A 20,956-nucleotide genomic window follows, 5' to 3' on the forward strand; every position below is an offset into this window, starting at 1 on the left:
GCGCGCCGCCCGGTTCTCCGCCCGCGCGGGGGGGGGGGCGCGCGCGGCGGGCCCGGCGCAGCGCGGGGCGCGCGGCGACCGCGCGAGGCCCGGCGGGCGGGGGTGTGGCCGCGCGGGGGCCTCCTGACGCCACTTCCGGCAGGAGGCCCGGCAGGAGGGGCTCGGCGGCCGCCGGCCCTCCCGCCTCAAGATGGCGGCGGAGGGGCAGCTCCCCCACCGCCCGTGGCCCGCGCTGCCATCTTCGAGGGGGGGAGGAAGAGGAGGAGGAGGAGGAGTGGGTCACCGGCGACAAGCGGCGATTGAAGGCGAAGGGCTGCCGCCATCATGCTTGTCGTCTTTCCTGTCCCGCCGAGTCGCCGGTGGCCTCGCGTCAGCCCTGCCGACCCTGGACTTCTGCAGGGCCGAGCCGAGGCCCCGGAGTGCGCGGTGGCCGCTCTCGGCCCACGTGGCCTCCTGGGCCCAGTGCGCGCGTTGGGCCGTTGTCCCAGCTGGCGCAGCGACTCAGAGAATCCATTGGGTTGGAAAGGACCTCTGAGATCGCCGATTCAAATCTGTGACCAAGCATCATCTAGACACAGCACTGAGTGCCACGTCTAGCCTTTCCTTAAACACTTCAGGGGAGGTTACCACTAAGTGTGATAATCGGATGCTGTCCTGACAGGCTGTGTCTGCTCCTTCCAGGTGTATACAGTCACAGGGTTGGAAGGGACCTCGAGATCATGTAATCCATCCCTTCCCGTGCCAAGGCAGGGTCACCCAGAGCAGGTTACACTGGGACAAGTCCAGGTGGGATTTGTTCAAAAACAGAGAGGGGATATCCAGGACCTCGGTTAGGCCCTTGTCCCAGGGCTCTGCCAAACTCAAGAAGTTCCTCCAGTGGGTGTGGATGTGTTGAGGCTGTGGATGTGCCCGGGCATCCACTGGCTGCTGCTATGTCTCCCGCTAGTCCCCGTGCATCCCCATCTGCAGCCTGTTACTAATCAGAAAAGTATCTCTGAAGCTTTTATACACAGTTGCAGCAGTCTGTGTTGCCAGTAATGCTTGCCTATAATCCGTGTAAACCGTGGAGTTCCCTCTTGACCTATGTACTGGTCTGTGTCCTCCCCTGTTCTACCAGCCTGTGGTTTACCAGTCACATCTTTCTCATACCTCCTGCCATTTGTGTGGAATGGTCTACAACCAATTCTACTCCACCTGTCCCTACAGAAAAAATTTGAAATTGCTCTTACGTTAGTAGATTTACTTTGATTTTCAGGGCCCTGTGTAACCATCTTAAGCTGTGGCAACTATTTACTGAAAAACACTGGGAAACAGGGTTAAGTATATACAAACAGGATATCGATTGGCAGGGATTTAAGTCTATAACAGAACAATCTTAAATTAATAAAACTATTTAAAACCCTTCTACAGCTGAGGCTATGTCTTGATATTTCTGCTGTGGAGCCTGATTTTTGTGAGATGCTAAACTAGTAACCAGCTGAGATCTTCAACTTCACTGGATGTCTGGCTGTTTTAAGAGCTCACACTCACATGAGTAACCTTTTCAAAAACATGAAAATGAGACACTACTCTAAGCACTCTAATTTAATAAAATTATATACCAGTGCATTCAATTAAAGGTAAAAGATATTTTGATAAGTATCTTTCATACCATCTAGCAAATAAGGGTACTTTAATTTAGCTTGTACATGGAAGGGTTTTATGATTTGTGTTTCATACAATTTTAAATTTTATATGAACAAGGTGAAAACTAAATAGAGGTGTCAGGTACTGAGTAGTTTCACCAGATAATTGTTGCCAGAGTGATGTGACCTAATTCCATGGCAAAGCTTTAGCAACATTTGTGTCATCTATGTTGCTAAAGAAAACATTGATCTTAAGCTCTTTAATTCTGGATATTTTCTGTTGTGTCAATTGCCACTTGCATTGTTATGTGCTTGGCAACCTTAGTAGGGTGAGCTGTGGTGAATGTGGCAAAGTTGGAGGATAAAAGCACTGGGCTGTTGATTTCCTTCCTGAAATCATGGAACTTTATGTGTCTATCTGTGTGGAAAGAACAAATCGAGGCCTTGGCAGAAATTTGAAATATAAATATCACTATACATCTTCCCTGAGCCAGTATATTTGCAAATATTTGAATCTATGGCAACTTTTCAGTCTATAGGAAAATCATCAATTTCTTTGTTAAAGGGAAGTGGCTCTTTTGTTCCAGGAAGATTATTTAATCACTTCAATATGTTTATGCTTCTATCTATGAAGCTAATTTGCAGAGGTGCCGACTTAGATCAGTCAGGACCTAATGGAATCTGTTTCAAATAATTTCAAGTAAATTTCTGCAAATTTGTATCCCAACATTTTATCAATTTCATCTTTATCAAAGAATGCATGTTTAATCTTTATTTTTGATTAAGTCCTTTTTTGAACTTAACAATTATTTGCTGCAAGACAATCACTAAAACGTTCAGTCCCTTCATAGAATTTTTGTAACTAATGACAGCATTAAACAACCTGCCAAATTTAAATATGAAAGCGGTGTTGATTAAAAGTGGTTGTGTTGCTAAAAGGCTTGTGTTTTGTGCTTAGATGCAGAATATGCTGCATATCTCAAAGTAATTTTATACCTTACTATGTGGATAATGAATTAGAGGAATGTAATCAGTGTTTTTTTACTAAAAGATGGTTGGACAGAAGTTGCTCGTGTACCTTGAAAATTATCACTTTTTGTTGCCAGATTCAAAACTTCAACACCTCTGAAAAAAATAACTGGTGTCATATGCAGGAATTTCTACTGCAATTTTGTATGTTGAGAATGGTAATGGAAGACTATTCCTATGAATTACTTTTTTCTCATACTAGATTTATAATACTTTTAAGTTTTTTATTTTTGACATTGAAAATAAAATTAGAGCTACATTGCTATCCCTCAGAACTTTTCCAAATTACAGAATCTTACACAGTTTGGATATTTCTTATAAAGTCATAATTAGCCTGTCTAGTAATTTCATCTAACATTGCCCATTTTTTATTTAAGTCCATTTCATAGGTTGTTTGCATTTCCAAATGGTTTTCAGGTACATTCTGCCATTTGTTGCACACCTGAAACATACCATCATAAGTCATTCCTGTCAGCCACGTTGTGCAGAACATGGTAGCTATCCATCTTATGAAGCAGTGTGAAGACAATCCAAAATACTGAAGTAAAGTGTGTAACAGCAATCAAACTGATTCAGACCATGGGTATGCTTACTGGTCCAGATAGTGTAAGTTAATGCCTCAACAAGTGCAATAAGAAGTGTAAGCACTTGTTACTTGTTTAACTTTGCCAACCTGTGGCCATTTTCAATGACTTTCTGAACTCTGCATGATTAATCTTTTTATCTACATCAGAGAATCTTTTCCAAGAACTTCACTAGTCACCCCGTAAACTCATGTATAAATATTGCATTTGCAAAATCTTTCATCAAGAAAAGCCAGCTGTCTGGAAGCTATTATATGAGGAAACAAGCCCTTTTGCTTTCTTGGAAGTCTAGTCCCATTGACTTTTGTGATTTTAATTCTCATGATGCGGGGGAAAAAGGCAAAGGAGGTATGTATAGATGGTGATGTTAAAGGATAGGCAACTTAGCCAGATGTAGATGCTGTAATGTCCAATTGCTGGCCAGGCATGATTCTTTTGGATACTATTGTAAATATACAGAAGACAAAACAATTATACCTAAGTAAGTTAGTTAATTAGTTATTACTTACTTCGGGTAAACAGTAGGACATATAACAATCTTTCTCTTCTTTTATCTTATAGCCATAAGAAGTCATTAGCTTGTCTCTTGAGTATTTTCTGCTTATCCTCTTTATGGAGTGAATATTCCCTCTTACTTGGTAATCTGCATACCTTTACTCCAGCTATATGTGGTACATGTTCTACAAATGCCTACTAATATTTTGGGATTTGTATATGGTTAGGTGAAGTTGTCTTGGTCCACAGGGTCAGTCCCTTGGAGTTTGCAGGAACAGTATATGGGGTTTTTTATGTTGACTTTTCTTCAGCTAGCATCCTGGAATGTCACAGAATCACAGTCCTAAAATATTTTGGATTGCAATGGATTTTTATAAAGGTCATCTAGTCCAACACCCCTGCAGTGAGCAGGGACATCTCTTATTAGATCAAGTTGTTTGAATACGTATCCAACATGACCTTGAATGGTTCCAGGGGCATTCACCAGCTCTCTAGGAAACCTTTGGCAGTATTTACCACCCTCGCTGTAAAATATTTCTTCCAAATATCTAGTCTGTATACCCTTCTGAAGCTTCAAACCATTGTTCTGTAGTTACAGTCCCTACTAAAAGGTCTGTTTTAATCTTCCTTCTAAGTCCCCTTTAAAAGTAGGGAAAGGGCGCAGTAAGGTTTCCCAAGAGCCTTCTCTTTTCCAGGCTGTTCAACCACAAATCTCTCAGCCTTTCATTATAGTAGAGGTGCTCCAGCCCTAAGTCTTGTGGCCCTCGTCTGAACTTCTTCAACAGGTTCATGTCTTTCCTGTATCAAGGATTCCAAAGCTGGATGCTGTACTTCAGGTGGAGTCTCACTAGAGCAGGTAAAGGGGACAGTCACCTCCCTTGTTAATCATTCAGATACATCAGGATTTCTCTATCAGTCTGTACCAGATAGTTGAGGAACTGAGACTCCTTTTTCTTTGCTGACTCAAATGCCTGCGCAATCTGCATGTTTGACCTTGGAGATGGGAACAGATGGCCTCACTGCTTTGCTGGACAGGAGACTCGGTACACTTTAGGGTTGCCTAGGCACTCTGTTATACTGCTATGCTGCTCTGCAAGTCCTGGGGTTTGATGAGGATAACTTGTTTTCCACATAGAAAAGACTTGATTTTCTTAAATTATATTTTGTCCTTGCTGTTGGGCCTCTCATCAGTGGCTGATGAGACATCACTGGTGCACCATCAGTTTGGTGTCTTCCTTGTACTGTGAATTGTCTGTCTGCACAGTTTCACAAGAAGTGCACTTTCCTGGATTCCCTGTGGGTTTCTGTGTGGCCCACTGTTAATAATTCCAAGACACAAGTCATGGGCAATAGCATCATTTGCAGGAATGAGGAAGGGGCAAGATTGCAAGAACTTGCCTATTCTTGCAAGAACATAAAGGCTGATCATAAAGAGTATGTGTAAAACTGGTGACACCTAGCCTTTTATGTGCATGAAAGCATTGCAGGTTATGGCATAAACTGTGCATACTAAGAGCTTTCATACTGAGAGCTTTCTGCTCCTACCTCTGTGCTTGCTATACATGGATGGACTTAAGTGGGTGCAGCCTAGTCAGTGAGTTGAGGCTCTTGCATCTGCATTAGCAAATAAAACATGTTATGTGAACTCATGGAATGCACCTTTCATGGGTTACATTGGAAAGTATTTTGAAAAGCTGTGTGAAGTTTGTATGTACGAAAATGGCATCATGAAGGGAATCAAAGCATGATAACTGAGTGTTATAGATTTGCCTTGACAGTGTTTGAGCTTTAGTATGAGCTAACCATATCCATGGATAATTCAGAAACCTGACATGTTAATCAGTATTTTCAGTATAATTAGTAACTTAGAGATAAAAAGGGAGGGTTTATGACCTTGGAAGAAGAAGTAGGTAACTCAGGAAGAGTACAAAGATGTCATTAGCACATGTAGAGAGAAAATTAGAAAGGCAAAAGCTCAACTAGAACTCAATCTGGCCACTGCTGTGAAAGATAATAAAAAGTGGTTTTATAAATACCTCAACAAAAGGAAGGCCAAGGAAAATCTCCATCCTTTATTGGGTGTGGAAAACATTATCATCAAGGATGAGGAAAAGGCTGAGGTCCTCGATGTTTTCTTTGCCTCAATCTTTAACAGTAAGACTCATCCTAAGGGTAACTAGCCTCCTAGCTGGGGTACAGGGAGAATAGATCTTCTGAAATACACAGTTAAGTACTGAGCCATTTAGACACTCAGAATTCTATGGGATGGAATTCATTCAAGGGTACTGAGGGAGCAAGCACCAAGAAAATCTCCACCATTAATCCTGGCTAACTGGGAAGGTCTCAGACCTGGAGGCTGCCCAACATGATGCTTACTCACAGAAAAGGTCAGAAGGAGGATCTGGGGAACTTCAGGCTGGTAAGTCTGACCTCACTGCTGGGGCGGGTTTTGGAACAGATTGTCTTGATTGTAATCACTCAGCATATATAGGACAATCATGGGATCAGGGCTAGCCAGCAGAGATTTAGGAAAGGCAGGTCCTACTTGGTCAACACAATCCCCTTTTAAGACCAGGTGACCTGCCTAAAGGATGATGGAAGAGCTGTTGGTATTGTCTACCTGAACTTTAGCAAAGCTTTCAATATTGTTGCCCATAGCATTTTTCTGTAAAAGCTGGCATCCCATGTCTTGTACTGGTACACAATTTATTGGGTTAAAATCTGGCCGGGTGGCCAGGCCCAGAGAGTGGTGGTGCAAGGAGTTACATCCAGCTGGTGGCCAGTGGCCAGTGGCGTTCCCCAGGGCTCAGTACTAGAGCCACTGCATAGTATCTTCATCGGTGACTAGTACAAGGGTGTCAAGTGTACCCTTGCTAAGTTTGTGGACAGCACCAAGTTGAGTGGGAATGTTGATCTGGTGGAGAGTGGGAAGATTTTTCAGAGCAATCTGGACAGGCTGGATCAGGGGCCAAGGTTCCCAGGTCCTGCCCTGGGGTCACAGCAACCCCAGGCAGTGGCACAGGCTGGGGCAGAGTGGCTGCAAAGCTGCCACAGGAAAAGGAGCTGGGGGTGCTGCTGACAGCAGCTGAACATGAGCCAGCAGGGCCCAGGTGGCCAAGAAGGCCAATGGCATCCTGGCCTGGACCAGCAATGGTGTGGCCAGCAGGAGCAGGGCAGGGATTGTTCCCTGTACTCAGCACTGGGGAGGCTGCACCTCAAATCCTGCGGTCAGTTTTGAGCCACTCACTCCAAGAAAGACATTGAGGTTGCTGGAGCATGTCCAGAGAAGGGCAGTAGAGCTGGGGAAGTGTCTGGAGCACAGGTCCTATAAGGAGCAACTGATGGAGCTTGGGTTGTTTTGGATGGAGAAAAGGAGGCTCAAGGGAGACCTGATCACTCTACAACTGCCTGAAAGGAGGGTATAGCAAGGTGGGGTTGGCCTATTCTCCCAGGCAACAAGTGACTGGACAAGAGGAATGGCCTCAAACTGTGCCAGGAGAGGTTCAAGTTGGACATCAGGAGGACTTCCTTTACTGAAAGGGTTGTTAAGCATTGGAATGGCTGCCCAGGGACTTGGTGAAGTCACCATTACTGGAGGATTTCAAGAAATTTCTGGATGTGGCGCTAATTTCTATGGTTGACTTGACGAGGTGGTGATGGGTCAAAGGTTGGACTCAATGATCTTAGAAATCTTTTCCATTCTAATGATTCTGTACTCATGTGATTTAAAGTTGCTTAGAGTTTGGATGCACTGTGTTTTTAATAAACAGGTATCATACAAAGAAGTGTCAGTAATTATTTTTAAAATTATATTGAGATATGTTCCTAGAGCACTTCTGCCTGTTATAATGAGTAAAAATAACCCAGGTGCAGCACAAGACATTTGTTGTTTTTCAGTATCTGATATTAAAAATGTGAAATACTTTTAGTAGTAATATATTATGCCACATTGTATCTGAAATAAAGAAATACAGATTTGTTTGGTTGCCACACAAAGTCTGAGATTATATAAGCCACTGAGAAGCTGTATTTCTTTTCAGAAAATTACAAAAAATTTCATCCCTAATCCTGAAATAAATTCTTTTTATTATAGAATTCAGAGTTCTCAGTTGTTTAACCAGAGTTGGGATAGTCATTTAAACAATTGCTGCAAAAGTAATTTTGCTCCACATTTTTAATGTCAGGGAATGGTGCCAAATTGATGACTCTTGTAGATGTGGCAATGTCTGATACTCCTGAGTCTAAGCAGTGGTGTTTGTACAGACACCAGAGAAGTGTTCAGCTGTCTGGCTGACCATAGATGTGGCTTTAAAATTTCTTCTTTATGCTCAGATACAATGGCAGAAAGGTCTTTGGATGGGTGGATGGAATTATCCTCTTGATCTGTTCTAATTAAATCAATCCACTCCAGACAGTGACAAAGGATAAAGTAATTAATTGCCACTTTCTGCACACTAGTGCCCAGCAGAGTTAGTACAAGTCCTTGCCTTCATCACAGTGTGGCTGGACTTCATAACTGCTGTGAACACCAAGTAAGCATTGTCCTTTCCAGAAAAACAACTTTCAGACTACCTGAAGTAGTAAATGAATGCCGCACACAGTACTGTTTGTGAGAACTCTACTGCCTCCTCCATGAGTGGGTGATACTGCAGATGAAATTTAAGAATCTAGTAGAAACCTTCTCTAATACAAATATCCACCTGGAAGAACATATGCCTAGAAGATTTTAATTTAAATTCAGCATACCATTATAAACCAAATCATCCACTTACTTATAGAAATTTGGCTTCTTTGCTGAAGTCAGATGGGGATACTTCCTCACTGGCTGGGCTACAGTAGACCAATCTAGGGTCTTCTAGTGGGCTTGGCATCTGTAAACAACAGCACTTGTTTGTGATAGAAGGCTTTGTATCTTGGGTTGGTGAACCAAATACATACAATGTTATGAAAATGTAGTGGGAGTTGTGGTATACAGTCAAGGGCACTATAGCCTTCTTTTGGTATAAATATGTACAGTTTTCCACTACAGTTTTTTACCCATTGTAGTGAGCCTGGAGAAAACATTTATTCAAGCCTATTCTGTATATTTTCATTTCTTTCCTAATTTGTACAATCAAATCTGTCAAATTCAAAATCTGTTACATACTAAAGCTTAAAATCTGTTGCTATTTTGGGATGTAATTACTTTCTTTTTGGTAGCATCTAAAATAAAAATATTGTAAAAAGACTCAGAAAATGTATGTCCCGTTCCGCATAGGCAGAGTCCCATTTACTGGATTGCAGCTCTGTGGGGTTCTCCAGCTCATTTTCAGAGTCTGTGATACTTCTCCTGGAAGCTGATCTTACAACAGAACAAGGCTGTCTGTGTGCGTGAGTGGTGGCTGTAGGGCTGTGAAATGGAGGCAAACAGTTCTGTCAAAGAAATGGTGGTCAAGCAGCATGGGCTGCAAGTGCCCAAAAGGCATGCCCTGGGAGGCTGATGGGGGACTTTGGGCTGCGCAGCACGGAGGACTTGGGCTGTGCAACCACAACAAGCCTCATGCTTTTTTAAAGAGGCAGGAGCCAGGAAGAGCAGTACTATTTGCGAGAGCTTGATGATCAGGGCAGGTGCAACTGCTGCCAGCAAGTCTGCTCCATAGCCTTGGCTCCTAACTCAAGGGGTGAAACAAGCTCTAGTTCTTTGAAGAACATGGGTGTGAAATCCTTCCTTGCTAAGAGCATCACTTGAGTTTCCTCAGCAAGCTACCCTGGGCTGTGCAGGGCAATCTTATGGGTTACTGTGGGCCAGGGTAAGCAGGAGCATCCTGTGAGTGCAGAGCTTCCTCACCAGGCTGCTGGTCACACAATTGCCAGGCAGGAGCATGGCATGGCAGCACAGCAGGTAAGTCAACACAGGGGAGCCCAGGATATCATGTGCCCTGCAACAGCAACTAGGAAAGACAAAGGCCAAGACTCAAGGCACAAGATGACTGGTCAAAAAAAGGGATACAAACTGCCATTAGAAGACAGGGGCAGAAACAAATTTTGGTTTTCATCCCTCTTAAGGCAAAACCCTCTTTTTTTTATTTTCTCAGGTGCTATCTTGTTTTCTTAAAATGAATGAAAGACTACAGATCTACTCCATGTGCCCTTGTGCTTTCTAAATACAAATTCAGATCCTGTTCTTTCTTGTTGAGAGAATATTGGCATTAGCACAGTGTGTCCAGTCTTTGTTCCTGTTACTGTGCTATGCTACCATTGGGTCTAAATGAGGTTCTAGCTCCAGAACTGTAGAAGCATCAAAGCTAGTTGGCACCTCTGGAGCACACACAGTCCCACCCCTGCCCAGAACAGATCAGCTACAGCAGGATGCTTAGGGCTGTGTGTCCAACTAAGTTTGAGTATTTCTAGGGATGGAGACTTCACAGCTTCTCTGAGCAACCTGTTTACAACCACGCTCATTCATTTGTCAATCAGTCACCCTCACTGTAAAAGAACTTTCCTCTTATTTTTGAAAGGAATTTTGAGTATTTTGATTTTTGCTGTTTCTGCTGTCACTGGGAACTACTGAGAGGAGCCTGGTTCTGTCTTTACTCTGCGTATCAGATACTTACATATAGTGATAAAATCTCCCTGAGATTTCTCCACACACAGCTCTCTCAGCCTTTCCTTCAGTGAGAGATGCTTCGATTTCTTTATCATTGTGACCCTTTGCTGGACTCACTCCAATCTGTTCATGTCTCACTTGTGCTGGGGAACTCAGGACTGTGCACAGCACTCCAGGTGTCTCTCATCAGGGCTGAGCAGAGAGTAAGGATGAAATCTCCCTCTCTGCTGGCAACACTCTTCCTCATGCAGACAAGGAGGCTGTTGGCCTCTGCTGTAAATGCATGTTGCTGGCTCGTGGTCTACTCATCCTCCTGGCCCTCTAGATGTTTTTTGGTCAAAGCTTCTTTCCAGCTCATCGGTCCTCAGTCTGTGCTGATGTGGAGGGTTATTTTCCTCTAAGTGCGGGACTTGGCATTTTCCCTGATGTTTTTGTTGACCCATTTCTCCACCCTGTCCAGATCTGTCTGAATAGCAACGCTCATCTCAGTTTTGTATCATCTGCAAATTTTCTAAGGTTTCACTCTTGTCCTGCCACTTCTAGGCCCTTAATGAAATTGTTAAACAATAGTGGACTCAGTCTCAGTCCACCAGTATTAGCATACTGGTATATAGCATACCAGTAGTGACCACCCCACACTAGATGGTGTTTGTGCAAGTTACCATAACCCTTTGAGGCTGGGATTGAAGTGAGGATGACAAGTCTCATTTTCTGAATCTTCCTGTGTGCCCTTCTTGAAGATGGGGATGGCTTTTTTTTTTTCCAGTCTTCAGGAACCTCTTCCAGTTGCAGTGACCTTTCAAAGATACTCAAGCATGGCCTCACAAAGACAAGGGCCAATTCCCTCAGCACTCATGTGAACAACCTGTCAGGTCCTATGGATGCATGAATATCCAGTCCATTTAAATGCTTTCTCACCTGCTCCTCCTCCACCAAGGATAAGTATTCCTTGCCCCAGTCTTTCTATGTTGTCTTAGTGAACTGGAATAGCTTTATCTCTTAAGACTGAGGTGAAGAAGGTATTGACTACTTAGCCTTTGCTGTGTCCTTTACTTCTAGATCCCTGACCATTCAGCAATGAGCCCACATTTTCCCTTTTCTTTTTCCCAACAATGAACCTGTAGAAAACTTTGTTTTTCTCCCCATATCCTTTATCAGAGTCAACTTTTCTAACCCTTCATAAGCACCTCTTCTCACATAAGGATTTGCCTTATAATCCGTAGCCACCAAACCCAGCCACCCCATCAACTATCCTGAGGCAGAGAACCAGCCCAGGGCAGAGACCCATCCATCCTGACTGCTCTCACATAAAAGGTGATGTCCCCTCCTCACCTTCCCAGCTTGTCCTTCCTGCAGACGCTGAATCTGCCCATTTCACTTCTCTCATTGTGTAAGCTGTCCCAGCATTTTCTCTGATCACCAAATCTTGTTTCAGGCCTTATAGTTACTGTATATTGGTGCTTTTAAGCACTAAGTAACTGTCACTGTCATGATCACTAATGTATTTTCATAATCTTTGTGAGTCACAGAAATCCTCTTGTACTTCAGTATATGGACTGCATTTCCCAAGAATCTAAATACAATGTATGTGATAAAAGTGCACTCTTACCTTATATCACTCTTAAGAAAAGTTAGGAGTATATTTTCTGAATTTAGTAATTCCTTATACAGAATTTCATGTAAGATTTTAGATGAATGCATTTTTAAATGACCGTGATTAAGTGGATGTATCACAAATTAGAAGTTACTTCAAGTAACTGTAGCATGTTTTATCTTTTATTTTTGGCAAGGTGTAGGGGGAACAGTAAGATTTAGATTGTGTGAGTTGCTTACTGCCAAATTCAGTGTCTATTCAAATACAACTATATCATCCAAAAGAGTACAAAGACATTTTTTGAGGACAGGAGAACAGAAACATGAAGAAGTGTGAAGATTTTTCCAGGATCACTCAACCAACAGATCAAAAAATTTGCATCCTCACATTCTGCATCTTGGTAAGAATATTTTACTTCTCTGATACCTATATAATTATTACACAAGTTTAAGGTACAATTTAAACTCTGGAATTTCATGACACTGTCTTATATGTCCTATACATCTATGTCCATTCAGAGAGTACAATCTGTAGGTTGTAGTTGCTGGCTGCAGAGACACAAGAAGCAGTTTTGGCATGCAGTCCAAAAAGTATATGTTCATAGTCTCACTATGGACAAGAATGGAAGGAATTTGGTTTAAATTAGTGCAGATTTTGTCGAGGCAATGGAAAGGGAGTTGTGGTGGAAGGGTAGGTTTTTTCAGCTCAATACCCGGAAACATATTTTTCACAAAAGTGATTATACAGTATCTACCAAAAGCAGAAGCGAGGATCCTGGCTGGCCATGAAGATCACAGAAGATTAGTTGCCAGATTAGTAGGAGGGATTCACTGTCCCTTATGAAGGCTAAAACCATTTCACTTTCAACACTCTTTACAGTGTTGTGCTCTTAAGCCTTTCATTCTGGTAGAGCAACAACATAGAAATAACATGGAATCACAGAAACATGTGGTTAGGAAAAGACCTCTAAGAGCATAAATTCCATTATAAAAACCATTACATTCCACTGTCAAGTTCACTATTAAACTTGTCCCCGAGTTCCACATTTATACACCTTCTAAATCCTTCAAGAGTTGGTAACTCCACCACCACCCTGGGCAGCCGGTTTCAATGCTTGGGCACTCTTTCTGTGAAGAAAATTTTCCTAATATCCAACCAAAACCTCCATTAGCCATCTTGAGGCCATTTCCTTTTGTCCTGTCACTTGTTACCTGGGGGAAGAGGCCAAACCCCACCTTGCTACAGCCCCATTTCAGGCAGTTGTAGAGAGCAATAAGACCTCCCCTGAGTCTCCTTTTTTCTAGCCTAAACAACCCCAGCTCCTTCAGCCACTCCTTAGAGGACCTGTGCTCCAGACACTTTGTGAGTCACAGAAGCTCCACTGTCCTTCTCTGGACATGCTCCTGCACCTCAATGTCTGTCTTGTACTGAGATGCCCAAAACTGAGCACAGGATTTGAGGTGCGGCCTCACCAGTGCTGAGTACAGGGGACAATCCCTGCCCTGCTCCTGCTGGCCACACCATTGCTGGTCCAGGCCAGGATGCCATTGGCCTTCTTGGCCACCTGGGCCCTGCTGGCTCATGTTCAGCTGCTGTCAGCAGCACCCCCAGCTCCTTTTCCTGTGGCAGCTTTGCAGCCACTCTGCCCCAGCCTGTGCCACTGCCTGGGGTTGCTGTGACCCCAGGGCAGGACCCAGCACTGGCCTTGTTGAACCTCACACCACTGGCCTTGGCCCATGGATCCAGCCTGTCCAGATCCCTCTGCAGAGCTTTCCTGCCCTCCAGCAGATCAACATTCACTCGACTTGGTGTCATCCATACATTGCCAGAGAGTGCACTCAGTTCCCTGTCCAGATCATCAGTAACAATATTAAGCAGAACTGCCCAGGCACTGAGCACTGGGGAGCACCACTGGTGACCAGCCACCAGCTGGATATAACTCCATCCACCACCACCACTCTTTGGGCCAGGCAATATGGCCATTTTGCTTTCACAGTGTACAGTGCACCAATCCAAGACAGTTTCTCTAAGAGAATGCTGTTGGAAATAGTGTCCAAAGCTTTACCAAGTCCAGGTATACAACATCCATAGCCTTTCTCTCATCCAGTAAGCATGTCACTCTGTCATAGAAGTGGATTGGGTTCGTTAAGCTGCATCTGATTTTCACAAACTCATACTGACTGGCTCTGATCTTCCTGGTTGCTCTACAGTTGCCACACGATGAGACTTGGGATGATCTATTCCATGCCCTCCCACAGCACCAAGGTCAGGCTGACAGGCCTGTAGTTCCCAAGGTCCTCTTTCCAGCACTTCTTATAGATGGGAGTAACATTTTTCAAAATCCAGTCAGCTAGGACCCTCCTGGGTAGCCAGTACTGCTACTAAATAATGGAAAATGGTTCATCAAGCACTTCTACCAGCTCCTTTAGTACCTCTGATTGCATCTCATCTGGCGTCCTAGACCTGTGTGTCTAAGTGGTGTATCAAGTCAGTGAGTGTTTCTCCCTGTATTGTGTGAGCTTCATTCTGCTCTCCATCCCTGTTTTCCACCTCAGGTGGCAAGGTACCCTCAGAACACCTTGTCTGGCAAAGGTGAACACTAAAGACTGGCAAAGGTACCATCAGTTACCTCAGTCTTTTTCTCATCCTTTGTCACTATATTTCACATCTCATCACTATATTTCTCTCCAGCATCTAGTAAGGGATGGAGATTCTCCTTAGCCTGCCTTCGTTGGAAATATATTACAGAAACATTTTTCATTGTCTTTTATGACACTAGTCAGATCAAGTTCTTGTTGGGCTTTGGCCCTTCTAATTTTCTCCCTGTATAACTTCATTACATATTTGTAGTCCACCTGAGTTGCATGCCCCTTAAAGCTTAAACTCTCCTCTTTTTTTCTTGAGTTCCAGCTAAAGCTTCTTGTTCAACCAGACTGGTCTTCTTCCCTGGCTCCTTGTCTTTTGGTACATAGGGACAGCCTGCTCCTGTGTTTTTAAGATGTCCTTATTGAAGAATGTCCAGCCTTCCTGGACATCTTTGCCTTTCAGGACTGCCTCCCAAGGCTTTCTGTCAATCAATGTCCGAAACAGGCCAAAGTCTTCCCTCTGGAATTCCAAGGTAGCCATTTTGCTGACCTCCATTCTCTTCTCTCTGAGAATTGAAAACTGTAATTTCATTATTTATGTGCCCAAAACAACCATCACATCACCCATCAGTCTTTCTCTGTTCACAAATAACAGTTCTAGCAAATAATTTCCCTATATTGCTCGCTCAACACCTGTGTCAGGATGTTATCTGCCACACACTCCAGGAATCTCCTGGGCTGTTGTATTTCAGCAGACATCTGGTAAATCGAAGTCCTTTACAAGAGCAAGATCTAATGCTTTTAAGACCTCTCCCAGCTGCTTACAGAATATTTCATCTGCCTCTTCATCTTGATTGTGTGGTCTGTAACAGAAACCCACCAGGACATCTGCTTTGTTGGCCTTCTCCCTGATTCTTACCCATAAACCTTTAAACCCATCATCACAATTAAGCTCTAGATAATCAAAACACTTCCTAGCACAGAACACTTCCTCAGACTTACCCCACCTCCTCCCTTGTTTATCCCTTCTGAAGGTTTCAAAGCCTTCTGTTGCAGCATTCCAGTTGCCTGAATCATCCCACCATGATTCTGTGATGTTGACTATGTCATAGTGTTCCTGCTGCACAGAGGCTTCCAGCTCCTCCATTTCTTGTGCATACTGTGTACATTGGTATAGAAGCAGTGCATTTGATATATTGATCCTGCCACTTTTCCAGGGAGAGAAGCTGTACTGCTTATGTCACCATTCCCAGGCACATCTGGTTTCTAAGGCATCAACAGCCCACACATCTCTGCTGTTGCATGGTCTCAATATCCTACATCTGTTGAGATGGCTGCAAAGCAACCTTGGTAGCATACCACCCCTCAGTGTCATGCTGTCCCCAGGCTTATCACTAGCAGGCCTGGTTTTATCCCTTTCCCTTAGACTTTCTCAATGAGTCCTGTTGGCTCTTGTGCAAATTCCTGTTCCTCCTTTGAGACAGGTGTACACCGTCTGTTGCCAGCAGGCCTGGTGTCATGTAAACCAACCCATGACCAAAGAACCCACAATTTTGCCAGAAACACCAAGCTCAGAGACAGGTACTGGTCTGTGATCTTCCTGTTTCTTCTCTCATGATTGCCTTCAAGTGGCAGGAGAGAGGAGAGCAAACACTACCTGTGCTTCTGATCCCTTAAATCACTCATCCCAAGGCCCTAAAATCTCTCGTTTGCCCATGGACAGAGACCAGCAGAGTCATGAGGTTCTGATTCCCCCAGAATCACTGTTACACATCGTGTATTTGCGAGCAAAATCCTGGGAAGGGGAGGAAAAGCAACATGAAGGTACTTGTTTCTGCAAATCAGAATGAAGAGGCCTGTAGGAGGAAGGAGAGAATATGTCCTAAATCAAGGCCAAAAAGCAGACAGGAATTGAAGAATCGAGTTGCATATAGTATTAGCAGCAGGTCAGCATTTTGACAGAAATTTTTTAGTAGGTGCTAAGTTCAAGGATAGTAAAAGAACATTACACATTTTTTGGCCTGTTTCAGCTTGTTGTCCTTCACCTCTTTTGATATGTGGTGCCATTTTGCTGTGTAACCCCTAGTAATAGAATGTAGGCATTGCATGTTGCTTTTGATGCAGACAGCAAAGACATTATGGTGATTGTAAATGATGGGGTGTTTGGTGTCCCTTTTGTATGTAAAGATTTTGGCGTAATAGATTAACTACTGAGGCAGCTCTAAGTTTAAAATTAAAGTTTGATTCTGGCATTTCCGAAATTCTAAGCATAATTTCACAAACTTCATATTCTTTCAACCTCTTTTTGTTTTGGTTTTTTTTTTTTTTTTTTTTTTCTGTAGGGAATGTTAAAAGAATCAGCAGTAGAGATAATTCTGTCATGTCATGTCATTCATAGCCAATTAGACTCACATCAACTTTTAGAATACTCACACATGATTATATGTAATTGTCTGTCTACAAACCCAAAGAGTCAAGAGAGAGTGCCTTCAGAAAAAAATTGTTTATTTGTTTGTGCACTTTAGTTGAAGAAACAGGATTCTAGAACAAAACTATTGTAAAATTATATATTAATTCTAATATTTACTTTCTTATAAATACATGGCATTATGCTTTTAATACTACAATATTTTCTTTTTACAAGTTCTCATAAAATAGGTCTTCCTTTAGAATTACTTTGGGGTTTTTGTTTTGTTTGAGGGCTTGGGTTAGTTTGGGATTTTAGGTTTTTTGTTTATTTATTTGAGGGTTTTTTTGCTTGGTTTGGGGTTTTTTTGGTTTTGTTTTTTTGTAAATTCCTTGGAGATCTCAAGATTATTGCAGCTCTATTTTTTATTTCACATTTTGCATTTTTTTAATACAATATTTGATGCAAAATCAATGGTATTCTATTGGATTCTTTGCTCAATATATATTGCACTTTTCTTGTCTGGGTTCAAATAGACTTAGTCAAAACATGAAAAGCAATTTTTCTTGTCCTGGCCCATTTGATTAAGTCTCTAGGCTCCATGCTTATTTAATCTATATAGTTATTAGTTTATTTAGCATGATAGTTAATTTCAAAATATGATTTTTTCACTTTTCACCAAAACAATTTCCAGTTTATGCTAATAATTGAAGTACAACCCTATCTAAAAATTATTTCATAATATTGCACCTTTTTTATTAGATGAGGACTCTGTATATACAGATAAGATAGATGTGATGTGAACCCTGGAGATCTCATAAGCAGTGTGAGAGACAGGGAAAGAACTAAACCAGAGAGGAGGAAAACTAACCTTCACAGGTGCATGTAAGCACTGTAGGACTTCCTGTCTTACTGAGAGAAGAGCCCAGTTGCCCCAAAAGAAAAAAGGAAGAGACTGGGATTTGGCAGTGTTTGCTTGTTTTTCATGCTTCAGTAAGGAACAAATATTTGGGGAACCACCTTAAGATGCAGGTAACCACTGCAGAAGGTAGCATGCCAAGCAATGGCTTTATCCACTACTCTTCAGCCTTCCATTTGTATAGTGGAATGTATGCCTTCTCAGGAGACATTTTGGCAATAGTAACCCAAATATAAGTGACTGCAGTGAAGGCAGAGGCTGAGTAGCATTCAAGAACTAATCAGAAATAATTAAAAGCAGAAAAAGAGATTACCTGTGTGATATTGTGGAGCTAACGAGATGCACTGGTAGCTTGGTGGTAGCTTGCTGCTACCATTGCTGGCTGCTAGTTTATGGAAAGTGTCATTCTATTATTCTCCTTCATTGCCCCAGTAAGTCTGCCTGGCAATGCCTGAAAGCAACAACAACAACAACAACAACAACAACAAAAGCACTGAAATTTTAAATGTATAATGCAGCAAGTAGCCTCAATTTTTTTTTTTCTGTATTATAGGCTTGTGTGAGCACACAATCCTTTTTTTAATCAGTCATTCCTTGTTGAGGAAGCTAGCTCAGCACTTTTAGGAAGCCTCCTCAGGAGACTCTCTCAGAAGTCATTCTGAAATCTTAGAGTAAATTTTCAAGTATAAGAACATTTAAGTTCTTACAGCAGTCCAAAGAACACTAAGAATAAAACTGTCAAGCCTTCTGACCAAGCTTCCGTTACATACAAAAATTTAAGAATGGAAAACTGCCCTTAAGGACACAGTTGGTGTCTGTCACTCCTGCCTCTGCTGTTTATAAAACTTTGAAAAGATCATCCCTACACACCCCAGCTCAGATTGTAACTTCTCTGTGCATGTTAGGAAAGAAATACCTAATCTCATTTTCTGGTATTTTCAAATATCTATATGGCTGTAACCAGCACATATCAGTACTAGAAAAACACCAAGGAAGTAGTGAAGCTGAACACCAGCTAATGCCATGCAAGCAATTTGAGCTATCATGGTTCAATTTTGCCAAGGTGTCGTTTTCCCAAAAGAGCTGGACAAAGGTATACTGCCACAGTATCTAGGACCAGCACCATCAAAAGAGAGAATAAAGAACAAAACAAAACTATATGCTAATCAAAACAAGGTTGCTAATGGCTCTTTCAGCCTCTAAAAATGGCTGTACAGATTCTACTGTGTCTCCTGCTGAGAGAAGTTATAGGAAACTCCGTCCTGACCTTTCCTGTTTGTCTGGGCCAGAAGCAATGCCGCACCCGCTACCTGGCAGGTAAGTGTTTATACATACCATCAGCCACATTTATAGGACTTAAAAAAATTTTCTGTCAGCCTTATGAGGTAAAAACAAGTGGCAAAATATTTAAAGACTTCCCAGCAAAACTATGTAGGAACCTAAACTTGAGTAGTCCTGATGCTGCTAGAACAGTTTTATCTATTTTTACCTTTGGAAAGCTAATGTAGAAACCAGTTAGAAGGTTTCTATTATAGGAGAACACTAATTTAGTAGTAGTATTTCCACTTTGACAGGAGTAACAGCATATCTCAAACTAAAGAGAAAAAAATTAAATAAACAAATGGTAAGGAAATGTTTTTTTCAACCTTATACCTATAATGGCATTCATGGATATTGATTAAAAAAAACTAATACTGCCAAAGTAGTCAAGTGAAAATAACTAGTTAGTACTTCCAGATAATACTGTTTGAAATTTTTAAGATTTTTAAAGAGATTATACTTGCTCAGCCTGTATTTACCTTGACAAGAATTTTTCCTAAGTCACACATTCCTAAAATGAAGTAATGTTTAAAGGTCAAAATATAGCCTGAAATATGTGTGAGATATTTTCTCTAGCTGCATAAGGACAACTACTTTAATCCCCAGCCATTACAAGACAAACAACCTACCTTTTCATCCTTTTAAACCTGATTCGTGTCTTGCAACATTTTACTCCATCTTGCCTCTGATTACTTTTGCAGTTTATTCTCTGTACTCCTGCATCGCATTTACTTACCTTCTCCTCTCACTTTAGGGTTCTAGTGTACATTCTCCAACATCTCTTTTGCTTCTCACACTTTCTCAGCAACATTTCACAGTGCCCTATTCAAATCAACTATCCTCCCCACACACAGAATGATAGTAAGTCCTGGTAACATTGGTCTTAATTTTACTAAAAAAAAAAAAAAAAAAAGAAAAAAAAAGCCATAAAGAAAGCATTTTGGCATCAACTTAACTTCTAAGAATGCCTGTTTACTGAAAATTCAACTCTGCAATAATTGAACATACCTATGTGTATATGAAAATTCTCTGAGTTGGGGCAAGCAATGCTTCATTTTGCAGAGCAGTATCAGGATATCAAAGCTCAAACACTGCTGATGTAATGTATCAACTAAACCTGGGATAGTTTTTGTTAATTTGTATATGTAACCTGCATGGGTATTTTTACAGTCTGAATTTTCCACTGAACTGTACCAGCTTACACGACTTAATTTGAAAACAAATACTTTAGAGAAAAAGAGTCTATCCAGTTGACTTCAGACTTACAGAAAGTAACCAAAATACATGGACTTTTGGCTGGGGAAAGGAGACTGCTGAACATTACCGGTTACATGCCAAAGTATACACACCAAGCTTTGTCACTACTGCTAACATAAATAAATTAACAAATGGAGATAATATACATTTCCTACAATGCCCTACAAGGCTGGAAACTGGCCAGGGGCAAACCATGTGCATAACAATAATAACGGTAAAGACAAAAATAGTTAATGATAATGAATTTTAAGTTCAAGTCAAGATGGAACTAAGAAGCATTTAACCATTTCTCTTTGAAGAGAGTTATGTAAGTCTGTGGGATGACACAAATGACAGCATTTATATAGGCCAAAGTACAGCACTAAACTAGCTAAAATAGTTCAGAACAGAAAATATTTACAATGTGTTTTCTACATACCAAAAGACAATATAAATTTACATTGTAGGAAGCCCTGCTAGGGCTCACTAAATTTTAAATGGTTACCTTAGCATCTGATTTATGTCATCCATTACCAGCTGTTAGATGAAAAGGGAATGGCTTATCAGCTGAGCTTG

The 20,956-nt window shown here is 41.8% G+C and overlaps 1 protein-coding gene and 1 long non-coding RNA gene across 2 annotated transcripts in view; one reads left to right on the plus strand and one right to left on the minus strand.

Annotated features, from left to right (window-relative positions):
* The window catches only part of RFX3 (regulatory factor X3), a 124,765-nt gene extending 109,230 nt beyond the window's left edge, over positions 1–15,535 (minus strand). Inside the window, exons 1-2 of the mRNA XM_064404984.1 lie at positions 15,501–15,535; positions 8,506–8,604 (exon numbers count right to left, since the gene is read on the minus strand). The gene's annotated coding sequence lies outside the window, so the exon portion shown is untranslated. The remainder of the gene's footprint in view (positions 1–8,505; positions 8,605–15,500) is intronic.
* LOC135290986 (uncharacterized) lies at positions 401–7,923 on the plus strand. Its single transcript, XR_010353833.1, has 2 exons — positions 401–786; positions 1,411–7,923. It is a non-coding gene; the product is annotated as an uncharacterized LOC135290986 (long non-coding RNA).
* Positions 15,536–20,956: the final 5,421 nt, after the last annotated feature.

Source organism: Passer domesticus, chromosome Z (genome assembly GCF_036417665.1).
Source record: "Passer domesticus isolate bPasDom1 chromosome Z, bPasDom1.hap1, whole genome shotgun sequence".
Taxonomy (NCBI): Eukaryota; Metazoa; Chordata; class Aves; order Passeriformes; family Passeridae; genus Passer; species Passer domesticus.